General features: G+C 35.4%; 1 protein-coding gene and 2 long non-coding RNA genes across 3 annotated transcripts in view; 1 reads left to right on the top strand and 2 right to left on the bottom strand.

Moving 5' to 3' along the window:
• Positions 1 to 3,332: 3,332 nt before the first annotated feature.
• LOC126718568 (uncharacterized) lies at positions 3,333 to 5,603 on the bottom strand. Its single transcript, XR_007652993.1, has 3 exons — positions 5,428 to 5,603; positions 5,026 to 5,059; positions 3,333 to 3,439 (listed from the first exon to the last, which is right to left on the bottom strand). It is a non-coding gene; the product is annotated as an uncharacterized LOC126718568 (long non-coding RNA).
• A 4,155-nt stretch (positions 5,604 to 9,758) lies between these two features.
• The window catches only part of LOC126718520 (beta-glucosidase 12-like), a 107,314-nt gene continuing 100,140 nt past the window's right edge, over positions 9,759 to 16,932 (top strand). Inside the window, exon 1 of the mRNA XM_050420755.1 lies at positions 9,759 to 9,884. The gene's annotated coding sequence lies outside the window, so the exon portion shown is untranslated. The remainder of the gene's footprint in view (positions 9,885 to 16,932) is intronic.
• LOC126718564 (uncharacterized) lies at positions 12,649 to 14,912 on the bottom strand. Its single transcript, XR_007652992.1, has 2 exons — positions 14,376 to 14,912; positions 12,649 to 12,965 (listed from the first exon to the last, which is right to left on the bottom strand). It is a non-coding gene; the product is annotated as an uncharacterized LOC126718564 (long non-coding RNA).

Raw genomic sequence — 16,932 nt, 5'->3', positions numbered from 1 at the left:
GCGAGTCCCAGCCGCGACTCTCTGTTTTCTTGCACACTCTTGAGCAATCTTCACACTATCTCACTCACTACCCTTACAACAATCCCACCTAAATACAGGGTTACTAAATGCTGAATTACAAGCAAATTTGGCACGGAATAAAGCCAATTAGATGGTTGAATAAATTCAACCTTACAGTTTTGATCAGTCGAAACTATTAAAAATTTTAATCTTTGAATCGAATGTTTTTTTGTTCCTGCAGACTTGAAGTTGTACCTTAGTATTGTCTAATCATTTTTACAGACTCTATGAGCTATATCTACACAAATTTATGTTTACGTGTTTGCCAATAAAGCAATGCAAATATAGGACCTAATGTTGAAATGGGGTGGGTAAATGATGAGCAAGGTGTGCAAGAGTTGAAATTGTTTGTTTGTTTAGACCCCTTAAAACATATTGTTTAACCTAATGAATTAGCCAAATGTTTACTTAGGTTAATTATGTGATCTAGGTTAAACAGTAAAAAATCATATTATGCACAAGCGAAAAAGTAAAGAACACAAAGATATGATTACTTAAGAAAACCAATGAAACGAATCGTTTCAAAGTAAAACCTATGAAGGATTTGACCTTACTATTCTCAAGGTAAAACAAATCCACTAATAGAAAATTGAAGTTTTTACAAAAGATTTTACCCTAAATCTATTGCTACCTCTAGTAGTAATTTACTGACACGACCACATGCAAGCTCTAAATCCACGGATTCTTCTCTCTTGGATTTGTAGCACACAAGCTCCAACGCTTATGACTTTGAGATCTCACTTAAAGATTTCAGATCACCAGTTGTTGATCTTGTACCAGCAACTAGATTCCACCAGCACTTGATTGTAGATCTTATTCTGGCAGACACTTGTAGAGTTAGAATGTACACAACCTCTCAGATCTCATAGGAGTAACTCACAAGTCTTCCAAGAGTCTCTAAAACATAGTTAGGGTTTTACTTTTATACTTAGGAGTGTTGGATTGAAACCCTAGACGTTTTCACAGGCTTGGGCTTGATTTAAAATTTTGCAGAAATTGCTTTATTGCGATTTTTGATCGGTCGAGCTTCACTAAAATTCAGTTCTTTTTCTTGCAGCTTGAATGTTCGTGAGACTTGATTTGTACCACCTTAAGCAATGTCTAACACTCATTGTAAACATGTTTTTGTTCTCGGTTTGCCAACATAAACAAAATAGAATTCTAAAAGCCCGTTTGGTACATGTGTTGAAACACATGTTTTCAATTTTTAAACAACATTACACATATTTCTACACACTTTCTCACCCACATATATTTCTAAAAAATACAAACAATGTTATTAGAACAATGTTACCAAACGACCCCTAAATATTTAATCATAAATCTTTAAAACCTAACAAAAATTGTTTTTAGATCACCAATTCAAACTTAAAGACTTAGAAAACTTGAAATATTTCCTTGGTCTTGTGGCAGCAAGGTCAGCCAAGGTTATTAGTCCTAGAGATCTTACAAAATGCTAGGGTTCATTGGTTGTAAACTATCAAAAACACCAATGGAGAAAATTTTGAAGTTGGACAATGAAAGTTCAAATATGTGTATAAACACCCTTAAACGTTTAGACCCCCAATTTACAAATTAACCAATTCAAGCTTTATGTCAAACAACTAGTGTGCGAAAAATGAACATAAGCTATAATATAGAATTGGATAAACTATCTAAGCCAAATTAAAATCACAACCTACAGCAGATAATAAAAGGCAAAGATAAAATGGAAGGAAGATGCAAACACAAAGATAACACATGATGTGTTATCGAAGAGGAAACCGAAGCCCTCGGCGTAAAACCTCTCCGCCGCCCTCCAAGCGGTAAACAATCCACTAGAAAATGTAGTTGGGATATAAGGACAGCAATAGACCCTCCAAGCCTAATCTACCCAGTGCACCTAAGCTCTCCAAGCTTCTTGCTCCAACAAGGTTGCGCCAAACCTTTTTCTTTTCTAGTTTCCCGGATTCTGCTACTAGACCATAGCATCAACCAATGTAGATTGGTTCCTTCCTAACTGCTTCCCAGCAAACCAAACAACCCTCTCACATTGATGAATATGGTGAGAACAAGGTTTTGGTAAAATGCCTCTCAAGGATTTGACAATGGAGAGGAAGAGAGTTGAGGAATTTGAAGAGTCTCTAATGTATAGATTGTTGGTGAATCAATTTTGTTTTTCTTTAGGGTTTCTCTCTCAAAATTCTCTCTGGAAGCTCTCATACATTTGTGGGTATAAGAGGTATTTATATTGGAGTGAAAGAGGAATGTGAAACGTCAGGTTTTACAAAACAGGGGTGGCTCGCGGCTTGGCCTCGCGACTTGACTAAGTTGCGAGACCCAGTCGCGAGATAACCGTATGCCCAGTTGTCCTGTTTTGTCCTGTAGTGCTCCAGCTAGCATGACTGTTCACCTTCTGGCACGCTTGGCACGTGTTCTGCGTTTGGCGGCTTGAAGCCACGAGCTACTTGCGAGAGCAAGCTGCGAGTCTCTATTTTCTTGCACACTCTTGAGCAATCAACACTCTATCTCACTCACTACCCTTGCAACAAACCCACCTAAATACAGAGTTACAAAATGCTGAAATATAAGCAAATTTGACACGGAATAAAGCTAATAAAATGGTTGATTAAATTCAACCTTACAAACAAAGACCATGGTGAATGCATTATTGCGAGATCCAAGTGTCTATAGAAGATTTGTTGCGTTAGGTCATATGTTTTAGGGTGAGTTTGGTTCAGCTTTTTGAAAAAGTGCATAATGAAAAAGTTGAGTTTTGTAAAAGTGCATAATGAAAAAGTGGAGTTTCAAAAAGCTGAGTGTTTGGTAAAAGCCGTTAAAAAGTGCATAATGAAAAAGCTAAGTGTTTGGTAAAAACTGTTAAAAGTGGCTTTTTGAGGGGTAAATGACCAAAAAGGACAATGTATATATAAGGGAATTTATTTCAAACTTTTTTTTTTTTTTTTGTGGATGTGAGTTTATTTCATACTTATTAAATCATCTATTTCATATACTTACTAAACAATAATAATAATAATATTAATTAAATCTAAATAATTTCCATCAACATGAAGCACAAAATAAAAATGTAAAAAGATGATAAAATATACACAAACAATCTAAGTTTAAATTGTACTACATAAAAATGTAAAAACATATAAAATACATATCAATAATCTAAGTTTAAATTGTACAACACAAAAATGTAAAAAAGATGATAAAATACATACCAATAACCCAAGTTTAAATTGTACTACAGGATATTATATATATATAAAAAAAAAAAAAAAAAAAAAAAAAAAAAAAAAGATCAAAACCAGTGAGGTTGGAAGATTTTGTAGACATCCCATAATGCTCTAGCCTTTTTTGCCTCGGGGTTGGAAGTTGTGTTTTTACCCATCTATAAAGTTAACCAGTGAGGTTGAAGCATATTAGCAAAACCATAAATTTTTTATTAAGATCAAAACAAACAGGTACAAGGACTAGCAGGTCCAAACAGAATTACAAAGCAGAGCTACATCACATCAACACATTGTCAAGGTTAAATATTTGACAGACATAACCAACACTCCACACCATTATCCTTAAACAGGTTTTGTACCATGACCTACGGGTTGGGAGCTTGTGAAACGATGACAAAAAATATTTTTTCCCCATATATGCCTATCCAAACACAATGCAGTTAGAAAGCTGCCAGAAAGGAACATTTCATGTCTAATAACTTTATACATCTACATACAAAGTGGTGAAGTGAAATGAACAGAATTCCCAACCCAGAAAAGGGTAAGAAGTGAGCAAAAGCAATTTTCTACCAATCATGAAGATATTAAAAAAAAAATTTCTCCTTACATTTTCTTGATCACTACTCTTCTTAAGGAAGTAGTTCCAAAGGATGAAGTATGCTAAAAGCACTGCTATGACTATTGAAAGGGCTAAAAGAAAAGAATGAAAATATATAGCAATGGCCTATCATATCTTACCTCAAGAGACATGCATTTTTTTTTTTTTTTTTTACATAATGTAATTCAATTCGTTTACATCAATTGAAATCTTAATGTGTGAATGAAGTATTCACATTTGTTCCAATTATAGTTTAACGTATAATAATGAATCAATGGTACATTTTAGGATTCATCCCTACGCATTTTGTTTTTTAAACTACCTAACTGTTTACTTTTACCAAAAACTATCCACATACTATCACAATTTAATTATTTAACTAAAATAATCTCTTATTATGTAGATTTTCACAATCGTTAAAATCTTTAAATGGGTTATATCACTGTCAATGCCTCAAGGATAAGGGAGTAAACCAACAGAATTACTACTAAAACTACAATGTCAATGAGGCTTCTTCCTTTTTTTGTTTGTTTGAAAATGTCAATTTGACCTCTTGGAGGATTTTAGGTTGTGTCTATGTCATCAACAGTCAGAGTGTTGGAGAGGAATTGTGATACAGGAACCCAATACAAGAAGAATCAGACGAGTAGATTGTTAATTTGCTATCATTAAATTATTTCTTTTCCTAATTTAATTGCAAAAGTTATATAATCGGTCATACCAGTAGGCACTCATGGAGAGAAAAATCAAACAAATAAGTGCATCATAAGCACTAAATGAGTATTGGTAGTAAACTTCAGCATAGAGGGCCATTCACAAGCTACAACTAACAAATGCTTAATGTATAACAAGAAGCTAGCTAGCTAAGATTAATCTCGGCTATTTCAGATTCACAAACTATACTCATTAAACACTTCATTATATATTAAAATAGCACACTCAGTAAAAAAAAAAAAAAAAAAAAAAATCAGATCAGTGTTAAACACTTCATTATATATTTTTACTAACTAAACACTTCATTATATATTCCAATCAGCAAAAACAAATAACAAAACAAGTAAAGGAACAATACCCATTCATAGCAAGATCCGAAATTTTTTTTCCCACACTCGGTAAAAAAAAAAAATTTCAGATCAGTGTTGGTACCTGGTTTTTGGTAGCAGATCAGTGTTTTTGGTACCTGAGAAATCAAAACCCACACACCAAAAGTGAGAAATCAACCAAAGAACAGAGAAATCAAACCCAGATCTATGAGAAATCAACCAAAGAATAGAGAAATCAAAACCAAAACAACCCAAATCAGACCCATGAGAATCAACCCAAGTTCGGTCCAAATCAAAACAACCCATACCCATGAGAAATCAACCCAAAGAACACACAGAAAAATCATTACCCATAAAACAAACCACAATCCAAAACTACAGAAAGACTTACGGAGAGGAAGAACCAGAAAGAAAGAAAGAAAGAAAGAAAGAAAGAAGAAGAGGAAGACGAAGCGGAAGAAGAAAAGGAAGACAAAGAAAAAAGACAGAGAGTAGAGAGACTTACGGAGAGGGCAGAGCAAGCAGAGAGAAGAGATGGAGGCGTCAAATGCGAAGGGAGAGCAAAGATGAGAGATGAGGGGCGTGAGAGAAATAGCTAGGTATTTCGGTCTTTTTGGTTATTGCAACGGTAATATTGTAAACGCGCATAGCGCGTTTTGATTTATGGACCCCTGAGGGTTCATAAATCTTCCGCGTTTTGTCCTCAGTAAATTATAAAAGTTCAAAATGCAACTTTTATAAAAAAGCTGCGTTTTGAGCTTACCAAACGCGCAAGTTGGTGTGGCTTTTTTGAAAACGCCTTTTTTGGGCTCAAAAAGTGGAACCAAACGGGCTATTAGTCTTGACAAACCAATAACCATAACATGTGTCAAATTATGTACCTAGTCATGAGTTTAGATGTGTTGATTGTTCAAAACTGTTGGGTGCATGTGACCATTAGTCTCCAGCAAACACAAGTCAAGAGCTCATTTAATGCTTGTCACTCTTGTGTACCAAGACTTTTGAGAAGTCTGATTTCTCATTTATTGAGAAATGACTTGGGCGTGTCTAACACGCTAAGAGCATTAGCATTGGGAAATGCTAATGCTATTCTATTTTACCATTCTAAAAACTCACTTTATCATTATACCATCTTATTTTACAATACCTCCACATCCCAAACTTCTATTTCCTTCTTTTACTCATTAAAATAATATATTTACAAAATAAAATAATATATATCAAAATTTTTTCTTTTCTCTCCCATCTCTCTCCTCTCTCTCATTTTCAGCTCTTCCCTCTGTAACTTCCGCCGAATCCTTCATTTCCGGCGATAACCCAGAAATCATTTCCGGCGATAACCCAGAATCCTCCATATCAAAAGGCCATTGAATATTTTCAAGAAACCCAGAAATCATTCAAACAAAATCCAGCAATAACCCATCAACTCAAACACCCAAAACTTCATAAATCAACCAAAAACGCATCAATCAACAAAACCCACAAACAAAAATTCCTAAATTTCTGTCTGGAACTTCCGTCGGAGCCTTCATTTCCGGCGAGGTTCAAGAAAATGACCATTGAATAGCCCAATCTCGCATTTCCCAGTGGGGTTCATTTCCGGCGCTCAGTCTTGCACTTCCATGGGTGGTACAACTCGGCTTGCCTGCACTTGTTGAGAGGAAACCACGCCGCAAGCCACGCCGGAAGAAGCTTAAACACGCCGCTGATCATACCACGCTGATTTGGACCCAAAAAACCCAGAAATCGCCACCATACCACGCCGATCTCGACTTCCTAGCCTCACCTCCACGCCGGACCCACGACCCACGTCAGAATAGCCCACCGTGAGAAAGAGATGTGATGAGAGAGAGAGATGTGATGAGAGAGAGAGAGGCCATTGTGCAGAGAGAATGGAGATGAGAAACAGAGAAGAGACGAGAGAGAAAGAAGTCAGAAATGTGAATAAATAAATATTATTTTGGTTTAGAATTGTGCTACAGTGCAATTCTAAAGATAGAATTGCACTGTAGCACTATTGCAAAAAAATTTGCAATAGTTGGCAGTAGCATTTTCTGATGGAGAGGATTTTAAGGCTTGAAATGGTAAATCTTCCTTACATTTGGCTTTAGCATTGTGGAGTGCTGATGCTCTAAGAGCTGAAGCAAAAAGGGGCCATTCGGCCAGTGTGTGTGTTTCGCAGAGTGAGCAAGAAACACAGAGAAAGTGTTTCAGGAGGAGAGGTGCAGTCCGAATGATAGAGAGAAACACAGTAAGAGTGTAAGAAAGTGAAAAAAAAAAAAGGGAGATATTGTCCTTTACTTTAATTTACATATAAAGAAAATAAATTAGTAGAGTTTTTTTTTGGAGATTTTGAGTGCTATATCTATGGAAAGTTGAAGTTTTCAAAGGAATGATTTTGTTATTAGCTTTATTGTGAGATTGTATTTACTTTTTAAGATTTATTTGTTGTATATTCAATTTATTGTAGATTCAAGTTTAACATAAATTTGAGAATTGTAATTATAGCAAATATTTTTTGAAGCTCCTCATGGTTTTTTCCTCTGCATTGGAGGATTCTTTTTTTTTTTTTTTTCTATTAGTGTTTGTTGAAATTTTTGTTTCCATATATATATATATATATATATATGACAAAATCTAAGTATTGCTGTTTTTTAGGGTTATTTTTTTTTAAATTCAGCCACGTAACTATTTAAGTAAAAAATACATTTTTATCCCATAAAAAATCTACATAACAAAATTTATCTGATATGGAGAATTTAAAAAACAATAACAGTTAAATTAAATACTGTATTAAAGTCTTACTTCTATATATATATATATTGCTTAATATATATACATTGCTTAATAGTTATATATTTTAATTCACAGGCGATTTAGGATTTTTTTTTTCCCAACAAGAACAGCTTAAGAAAAATGAAGTTTCAAGAGCTCGACTCTACCCTCGATTCTCTTGATTGATCAAGCCTCGGAAGTGAAGTTGATGTTTCCTCAACTGCTGGTGGATTTATTGAGGTGCATAATTTAACAAATATGAACAATGCAAAAAAGCTCATAACTATTCATTTAAAGCCTGTTTTGAACCCTATTTGTTGTGCTATTTAAAGGACATAAGCCATCCCTAGAGAGGGTTTCAAGATAGAAAAAAGCTTTGTTTGTCAAAGATCAACAGAGAAAGAAGATAATGGTTAAACGACAGCCGTGTAGTCTTTTCCTTACTTAAATTCTTTGTAGTTTTAGATTTATTTATCCTACAGGTGAGAGGCACATGTTATATTAATAGTTTAATACCCGTGGTTCTAGGCTGTTAAATTTGTTAGGATTTGCTGTTTGTAACAGTTTAGAGAGATAATCAGGGTTTGCTCTGTTTTCATTGTATATAAACAAAATCTTTGTACAGACTAATTAATCAATTTATCCAGTTAGAGTAATTTTCTCAGTCTTATGGATTTTGACAGGGAAGAATCTATTTTGGGCAGTGTCAAACAGTCAGTCGAAGGACAACTATGATGACTAACAAATTGAACAACGGATTGCTCTGTTTTTTTTTTTTTTTTTCATCTCTATGTTTATCTTTTCTAAATAAATCAGATTATGCAGTGCTCCTCTGTAAAAAAAAAAACTGGCAGATTATACCCTTTTTTTTTTTCCTTTTGAGAAATAACTGGCAGATTCTAACTAGTGCTACACACCCAAAATCTGTAAGGTTGAATTTATTCAACCATCTAATTGGCTTTATTCCGTGCCAAATTTGCTTGTAATTCAGCATTTAGTAACCCTGTATTTAGGTGGGTTTGTTGTAAGGGTAGTGAGTGAGATAGAGTGAAGATTGCTTAAGAGTGTGCAAGAAAACAGAGTGTCGCGGCTGGGACTCGCGGGTGGACTCGCGGCTGCAAGCCGCCAGAAGCTGCACACGTGTCAAGCATGCTGGAAGATGAACAGTCATGCTAGCTGGAGCACTACAGGACAAAACAGGACAACTGGCCATACGGTTAACTCACGACTGGATCTCGCGACTTGGTCAAGCCGCGAGCCACCCCTGTTTTGCCAAAACCTGACGTTTCACATTCCTCTCCACTCCAGTATAAATACCCCTTTAACCCACGATTGAAAGAGAGCTTCCAGAGAGAATTTTGAGAGAGAAACCCTAAAGAAAAACCAGATTGTTTTACCCACAATCTATACCTTAGAGTCTCTTCAAATTCCCTCACTCTCTTCCTCTCCATTGTCAAATCCTTGAGAGGCATTATACCAAACCTGATTCTCACCATTATCATCTCTGTGAGACAGTCGTTTGGAGTTCTGGGAAGCAGTTAGGAAGGAGCCAATCTTCATTGGTTGATGCTACGGTCTAGTAGCGGAATCCGGGAAGCTAGAAAAGAAAAAGGTTCGGCGCAACCTCGTTGGAGCAAGAAGCTTGGAGGGCTTAAGTGCACTGTGTAGATTAGGCTTGGAGGGTCTATTGCTGTCCTTGTATCCCAACTGTATTTTCTAGTGGATTGATTACCGCTTGGAGGGCGGCGGAGAGGTTTTTCGCCGAGGACTTCGGTTTCCTCTTCGATAACACATCGCGTGTTGTCTTTGTGTTTGCATCTTCCTTCCTCTCTATCTTTGCCTTTATATTATCTGCTGTGGATTTTATTCTGTTATGGCTTAGATAGTATTTAACCTATTTCACATTATAGCATATGTTAAGTTTCCGCACACTTGTTGTTTAACATATTGCTTGTGTTGGTTAAGTTAATTTTTGGGGGTCTAAACGTTCAAAGGTGTTTTGTACACGTTTTTGAACTTTCAAAATCAATTATGGCGTTTCAAGGCTATCTAGTCTTAGGCCTCCTAGTTCTTCTTGACTTATTGACTAATGGCATTGCTGTTTCACCAAGCCATTACACTGCTTCACTCAACCGGACCAGTTTTCCAAAAGATTTTATTTTTGGGACAGCATCAGCGGCTTATCAGGTAACTAAAAGTCACAATTTCCTCTATGTAAATTTGTATCATAGTTTTACTGCAAATGTCATATGATTAATATTATTACGTAAACATGTGTGTTTTCTCAAATTTCCAGTATGAAGGTGCTGCAAAAGAAGGTGGTAGAGGACCAAGTACATGGGACATTTTCACTCATAGATATCCAGGTCTCTCTCTCTCTCTCTCTCCATCAATGTACAAGCTGCCATGCTATTTAAAATTTTGAGTAACATGATAGTCTAAACACTTTTAGATTTAAAAAATTTGTCATGAATCATTATTGTTAAATTTAAAGGAATACAAAATCAGGAGATTGTGTCATTTAAAATAATAGTAGATAATAAAGTAATATAAATGGTGGATTAAGATGAAAATTAGTAACAACTTACCTTCTTGGTTTTCTTGTAAAATTGTATAGTATATATTAGAGACAAAATTCCCTAAATTATAAGGATTTACAATTTCAACAAAAGTAATGCTAGGGATACTGCAACTTTTTTTGGTTAGGATTGAAATCTACTGTTTATTGGTGTAGCTGGGTTTATGGATTCACATCCAGTGCAATAGCTAGGGTATTTCACGGGGTGCAATAGCTTTAATATCAGTCATGGATTAAATCTAATGCTCAGAAAATTGACACGTTATATCTCCACGCTGGCAATCCGCGTGCTTCAATTTCTCTCCTCTCTTTTTTTTTTTCTCTTTTCACTTCAGCAATTCAGCTTTCCCAAGTATGAGTTTCAGAAAAAAAAAATCTCTTGGAGACTCTAAATCCATGGCCGAATCTCAGTGGGCCTCAGCTCATCCCACACCACCACCACCACCGGCGATGCGTCCCGGTCTAGTCTTCTCCTCTTTCAAGGTTTTCTCGTAGCTCTCTCTCTTCTCATTGCACCCACACCACTGCCGTTGGCGGTGCTTATTACCGGTGTCACTACCACTGGTGGCTACCGGGTTTCCCTCTCTCCCTCTCAAATTTATTTTCTCTTTTATTTTTTTTTTTCGTTCCAGTTTTAATTATTTTGATGACTAGAGCTGTATGATTTTGTTTGGGTTTGAAAAATGGGGATTTTGGTATGAGTCTGTTTTATTGTGTAAATACATGTCATTTTGTGTGTGGGTTATTGAGTGAGTGAAATTTGTGTTCTTGAGAGTGCTTAAATTAGTGTAAACACATGGAGTAGTTGAGTGCAAATCTTAAAATCTGGGTATGTAAAGGGTAAGTTCTACTTTTTTTTTTCCTTCCTTTGCTATGATCTTTGTTATTGCCTTGCTTCTTTATTGTTGCGGTTGCTGTGGCCTTTGAGTCCTCTGTTATTGTTGCTGAAGGAGTTTGCTGAAATGCTTCATAGAGGGGTCAAGATAGTTGGGGCTATTGAAACCAAGCTCTTGAAATTCTGAATTTTTTTTTCCAATCGGTCTTTTGGCTAATCCGTTGGATTTTAAAAAAGGCGCTGAATTTCACTAAGGTTATTCGTTGCAAAATTTTAATCTGAAATATTGTCCATAAATTGCAGTTGTTATTTTTAAGGAGTAATCATACATGCAATAGAGAACTCTCACAAATTGGCTTTTTATGTTTGATTCCTTGTTTCATTTTTATGCGCCTTCAAGATCTTCCTGACTTTCTCTTGTCTCAGGCTTAATGTTCTTTTCTTCTTTATTAAAATCGTATAAATATATATGCTGTATTGTATATGAATTGTGGTTTAAGCTTTAGTATCTCTTATGTGTTTCTGGTGTGCATGCCCTTTGAAGGATCTTGTGCTTATTGGTTTCATTTACTTTCACTCTTCTATGTAGCACTACCATTGTCCTTTTATTTTGAGGTAAAGATAGATATATTATTGATATAGTTTGTATACAAAGAAGTATAGACCCTGGGGGTCAGTCAGGGGAAACAAAACAGTAAATGCAGCTGGAGCTAACTACAACAAAACTAAAACCAGTGCTGCCAACTAAACCCAGTGCCGAGAGGGAAATCAATGCAGAATAAGAAAGCAGCAGCCCACATGCTGCAGGCAGCAGCTATCCAGTGCAGAAATCTAGCAGCTACCCAGTGCAGAAAAACCAGTGCAGAGGAATGTACAACAAGAAGAAAGAGACACCCCAAGAGTGTAACTAAATGAGTGCATATGATTTTTTATTTACAATTGAGTAGGGTCATGACACAATTTTTTTATTTACAATTGAGTAGGCGCATAAGATTGTTGAAGCATTTGATCTTGAAGCATGCAAGACTTTTTATTTTTATTTTTTTGGTTATTACATGAGAATTAGGTAATATGATGGTAGGAAAAAAATTCTCTATTGTATCATGTTATTATAGCCTTGTAATTAAAGAATATAATTTAATACAATTTAGTTCATTTTTTGGATCAAACTTTTCTTCTTTTTTGGTGGTTTACTTTTATCTTGGATCCATTGATTTTAAAATATGCCAAATATTCTTGAAGACTCTTGTTATGTAATTCTTGTTTTCAAGAGAATATATTGAGCATGAAGTTGTAATTTGACAGAAAAGAACATTAATAGTATTTCCAAGAAATTCCATCATATAGATTGGCTTTTTGGTGAAGAGCCAGAATGAAGCTGTGAATAGTTTATATAATTTGTGTTTTTAAGTCATCCTCCAATTTTTAGTACTTGTTCCAAGCATATTCAAACACAAAGAACTGTCGGTCTCTCCAGCAAGAATGACTCTTATTAGACTAGATAAAAAATTGGAATGCATTAAGACCTAAAAAGCTAATAATAGAACTCCATCACAACATGCTATTTGCAAAACAAATTTGTTTACATTTCATCTATTCATCAACACAAAAAATCAGTTACTACATGAAAATACAACTTGCACTGCAATTCAATTATACAATGGCAACGATGGAAGGCAAGAGATGAATGGCAAGAGATGAATCTCCTGAATGATGCCATGGCCGAGACAAGTCCATTCGAAACTTCAATTTGTTTTGATTTTTCCATTACACAAGATGAATCTCTCCTGAATGATTTAACCAATTTTGAAGAATAGCTTGGCGCATTTCTCAATATGACGAATCTCCCTCAAGACTGCACAACATACAAATAAAATATCTTAACATCACTTCAAAGTTTCTAACAAATATTTTCACAAACACCTTCAGTGCATTTCACAACTCAAACCACAATAGGAACATAGGGAATGAGAAAAAACTGATCCATTGTGACAAATTTCAAACTGAGAAATTAGTATCAAGCTAAGAATCATAGCTCTATTACAGTAAAAGAAGCTAAAAGGAGTAAGAATTGTATGATCTTAGGCAAATAAATCAAGAAAAGAGAAAAAAAAAGGGGGGGGGAGGGGGAATTCAAGTGATTAATAATGAAAATGAATGGCGATTACAGAATGGCATCTAATCTTTATGGAAATTCTTTAAAGGTTTCAGAATGAAAACACAGCAGTCATTTTTGGACCACAGGTCCACAACACACAAAAACAAACAAAAGGTAATATGATCAAGCTAAGAACAAAATTTTCACCACAAAGATGTTTTAGAGCCTGCAGTTTCATTGTCTCTTCTAGCGCAATTGATTCTAGTTCTGATAAGTTCTTCTGCACTCATCAATTACCTTAAAAGCTGGCTGTCATATTATATATATATATATATATATATATATATTTATTTATACGATTTTAGTAAAGAAGAAAAGAACATTAAGCCTGAGACAAGAGAAAGTCAGGAAGATCTTTAAGGCGCATAAAAATGAAACAAGGAATCAAACATAAAAAGCCCACTTGTGAGAGTTCTCTATTGCATGTATGATTACTCCTTAAAAATAACAACTGCAATTTATGGACAATATTTCAGATTAAAATTTTGCAACGAATAACCTTAGTAAAATTCAGCGCCTTTTTTAAAATCCAACGGATTAGCCAAAAGACCGATTGGAAAAAAAAAAAATCAGAATTTCAAGAGCTTGGTTTCAATAGCCCCAACTATCTTGACCCCTCTATGAAGCATTTCAACAAACACCTTCAGCAACAATAACAGAGGACTCAAAGGCCACAGCAACCGCAACAATAAAGAAGCAAGGCAATAACAAAGATCATAGCAAAGGAAGAAAAAAAAAAGGTAGAACTTACCCTTTACATACCCAGATTTTAAGATCTGCACTCAACTGCTCCATGTGTTTACACTAATTTAAGCACTCTCAAGAACACAAATTTCACTCACTCAATAACCCACACACAAAATGACATGTATTTACACAATAAAACAGACTCATACCAAAACCCCCATTTTTCAAACCCAAACAAAATCATACAGCTCTAGTCATCAAAATAATTAAAACTGGAACAAAAACAAAAATAAAAGAGAAAATAAATTTGAGAGGGAGAGAGGGAAACCCGGTAGCCACCAGTGGTGGTGACACCGGTAATAAGCACCGCCAACGGCAGTGGTGTGGGTGCAATGAGAAGAGAGAGAGCTACGAGAAAACCTTGAAAGAGGAGAAGCCTAGACCGGGAAGCATCGCCGGTGGTGGTGGTGTGGGATGAGCTGAGGCCCACTGAGATTCGGCCATGGATTTAGAGTCTCCAAGAGATTCTTTTTTTTTCTTTGAAACTCATATTTGGGAAAGCTGAATTGCTGAAGTGAAAAGAGCGAAAAAAAAGAGAGGAGAAAAATTGAAGCACGCGGATTGCCAGCGTGGAGATATAACGTGTCAATTTTCTGAGCATTAGATTTAATCCATGGCTGATATTAAAGCTATTGCACCCCGTGCAATACCCTAGCTATTGCACTGGATGTGAATCCAGCTGGGTTTGGAGTCAACTATGCCTCCAAGAATTGGGAAAAGAAAAAGAAAGAAGAAAAAGAAAGACTGTATTCAGATTCACAATTTGCTTAGTTGACCATTGTACAACTCCTTGGTCTTTTAAACCACACCTCACAGCTGTCACCCCACTAGTCTCTGTAACTAACTCCACTGCTAACTCAACTGCCCTTGCACAGTTTCCTAACCACTGTCACTAACCCACCCGTATACTCTACACCTGATATGCCAGCCTTATATGGACACGTAGGCACTTACACTACACTAACCGGTCACTACCATACAACCCATCATACAACTGATATAACCATCATACAAACTGATACAACTCTACAAAACTATGCTTAACACTTTTACTGCATGAAGTCAAAAAACTTATCTGTCACCAATTTCCAAAACATATTTCAAATATTCATATATTATTGAAGTCCACTAATTCATTTGTAAATTTTAGATTGTAAAACCTTTATCATTTTCCTACAAAAAAAAAAAAAAAAAAATCAAATAAATTGTAGGAATTTTTTACAATAATAACAAATCAACTAAACCTAAGGAATGTACAACTCTTACAAGTTAAATTATTGATTTGGTTGCCTATTTTTAGCTGTATTTGAATTTGGATTGGACTCATTAATTGTTGTATTTGAATTTGAATTGGACTCATTAATTGTTGTATTTGAATTTGAATTGGACTCATTAATTGTTGTATTTGAATTTGAATTAGACTCATTAAACATCTTATTATCAAAATTGATCCATTTAAAATGAAGATCATTTTTCTTATTGAAGAACCAAAAACAAACAAACACTGTGCGTGTTGATTCAAAGCTGCAAAATTGAGATAACTATGAGAATTTCAGGAGTTTAACCGGATTTAAATCAAAGCATGTGGTATTAGGACCAAGCAAAATAGCTGCTTAATTCTCTGTACAAGTAGTGGCATAATAAAATTCTTTTTACTTCTTCCTGTTTTACATTGGCCTTGACTCTTTTTTCGTAATGAGCTCGGGGAGGCTAGAGTATACACTTGCTTGATAGAGTTTTTTTTTTTTTTTGTGTGTGTGTGTGTGTGTGGATAGGATTGATAGAGCTTCTATGGGGACCGGCTCAAAATAACAGGCTGGTCCCTAGGCCCGTCCGAGGACGCAGCCCATCTGAGGAGCCAGCGTGACCCAAGCAATCCGTATTCAGGCCCACTGAGGCAAAGAAAACATGTCTGAGAAGTAATTTCTCCTCGGATACTGCAAAAACCAGAACAAAGGTACATCCAAGCCACTACAGTCCATCTTCTAAATACGTAAAAAGGAAGAAAACCCGAAATATCTCAGCAAAGGCTGCCACCACCACATTAAATGCAATACAACTACTCTCCTGGCCCCATTAATGTAGAGAAGACCCCTGAACAGTGCTACCTTGGCTACCGCAACTCACAAAGAACTGAGAGAGGTGTCTGATGGGACAGGTGCTCAAGTGGGGGTTTGGATGATCAACAAGTGTAACGCCCAGATGATTGGAAATGGCCTATACAATATGTAAAAGTCCCCCAAGAGAAGGGGACGAGAAAAAAAATGAGAGAATACTGTAGCATGGAGAGGAGTCTTACTGCATTGATCTGTATCTATTAATCAAGTTTTTAGCTCTATCATTCCGGGTGACCTTTCAACACAATAGCATTTGTTCTTGTTCGTGTGTTCCCTTAACCCATGCAACAATCCGTTTAAACTTACTTAAACCGAGTACTTTAGCCCACACTCTACAAGAATTCATTGTGTTGGGCTTTTTGGACCAAGGCTTGTAACAACAAGAATTTGGTTACTAAATTGTGCCCCTACAGCTTCTGTATATTGTTAAAATTAAAAACGTATATTTAAATATTGTTAAAAATTTTAACCATAAGTTATTTAGATTTTGCTACATTATTAATAAGTTAAATATATAAATAAGTAGTTAATAATGTTTATTTAAATATTAATGACCTAACAATATCTACAGATTCTACGCCTCTTGTTTTATTAACAAGAGCTATGATGGAGTTTGAGAGCTTATCCCCAATTGACGTTTTAAAAAGAAGAAAAAAAAAAGAGAAAGAAACAACAACAACAACAACGTAAACAGTAAACATTCACATTACTATATATCTTTAAGATATTTATTTTTCTTCATTTTCCCCCCTTATTTCCTTTCTTCCATAACTGAACTCCAAACAAGAAATAAGTTTTAT

The sequence above is a fragment of the Quercus robur genome, chromosome 1 (genome assembly GCF_932294415.1).
Source record: "Quercus robur chromosome 1, dhQueRobu3.1, whole genome shotgun sequence".
In the NCBI taxonomy this organism is placed as follows: domain Eukaryota; kingdom Viridiplantae; phylum Streptophyta; class Magnoliopsida; order Fagales; family Fagaceae; genus Quercus; species Quercus robur.
The sequence above is the reverse complement of the archived record's forward strand: the minus strand, read 5'-3'. Positions and strand labels throughout refer to the sequence as shown.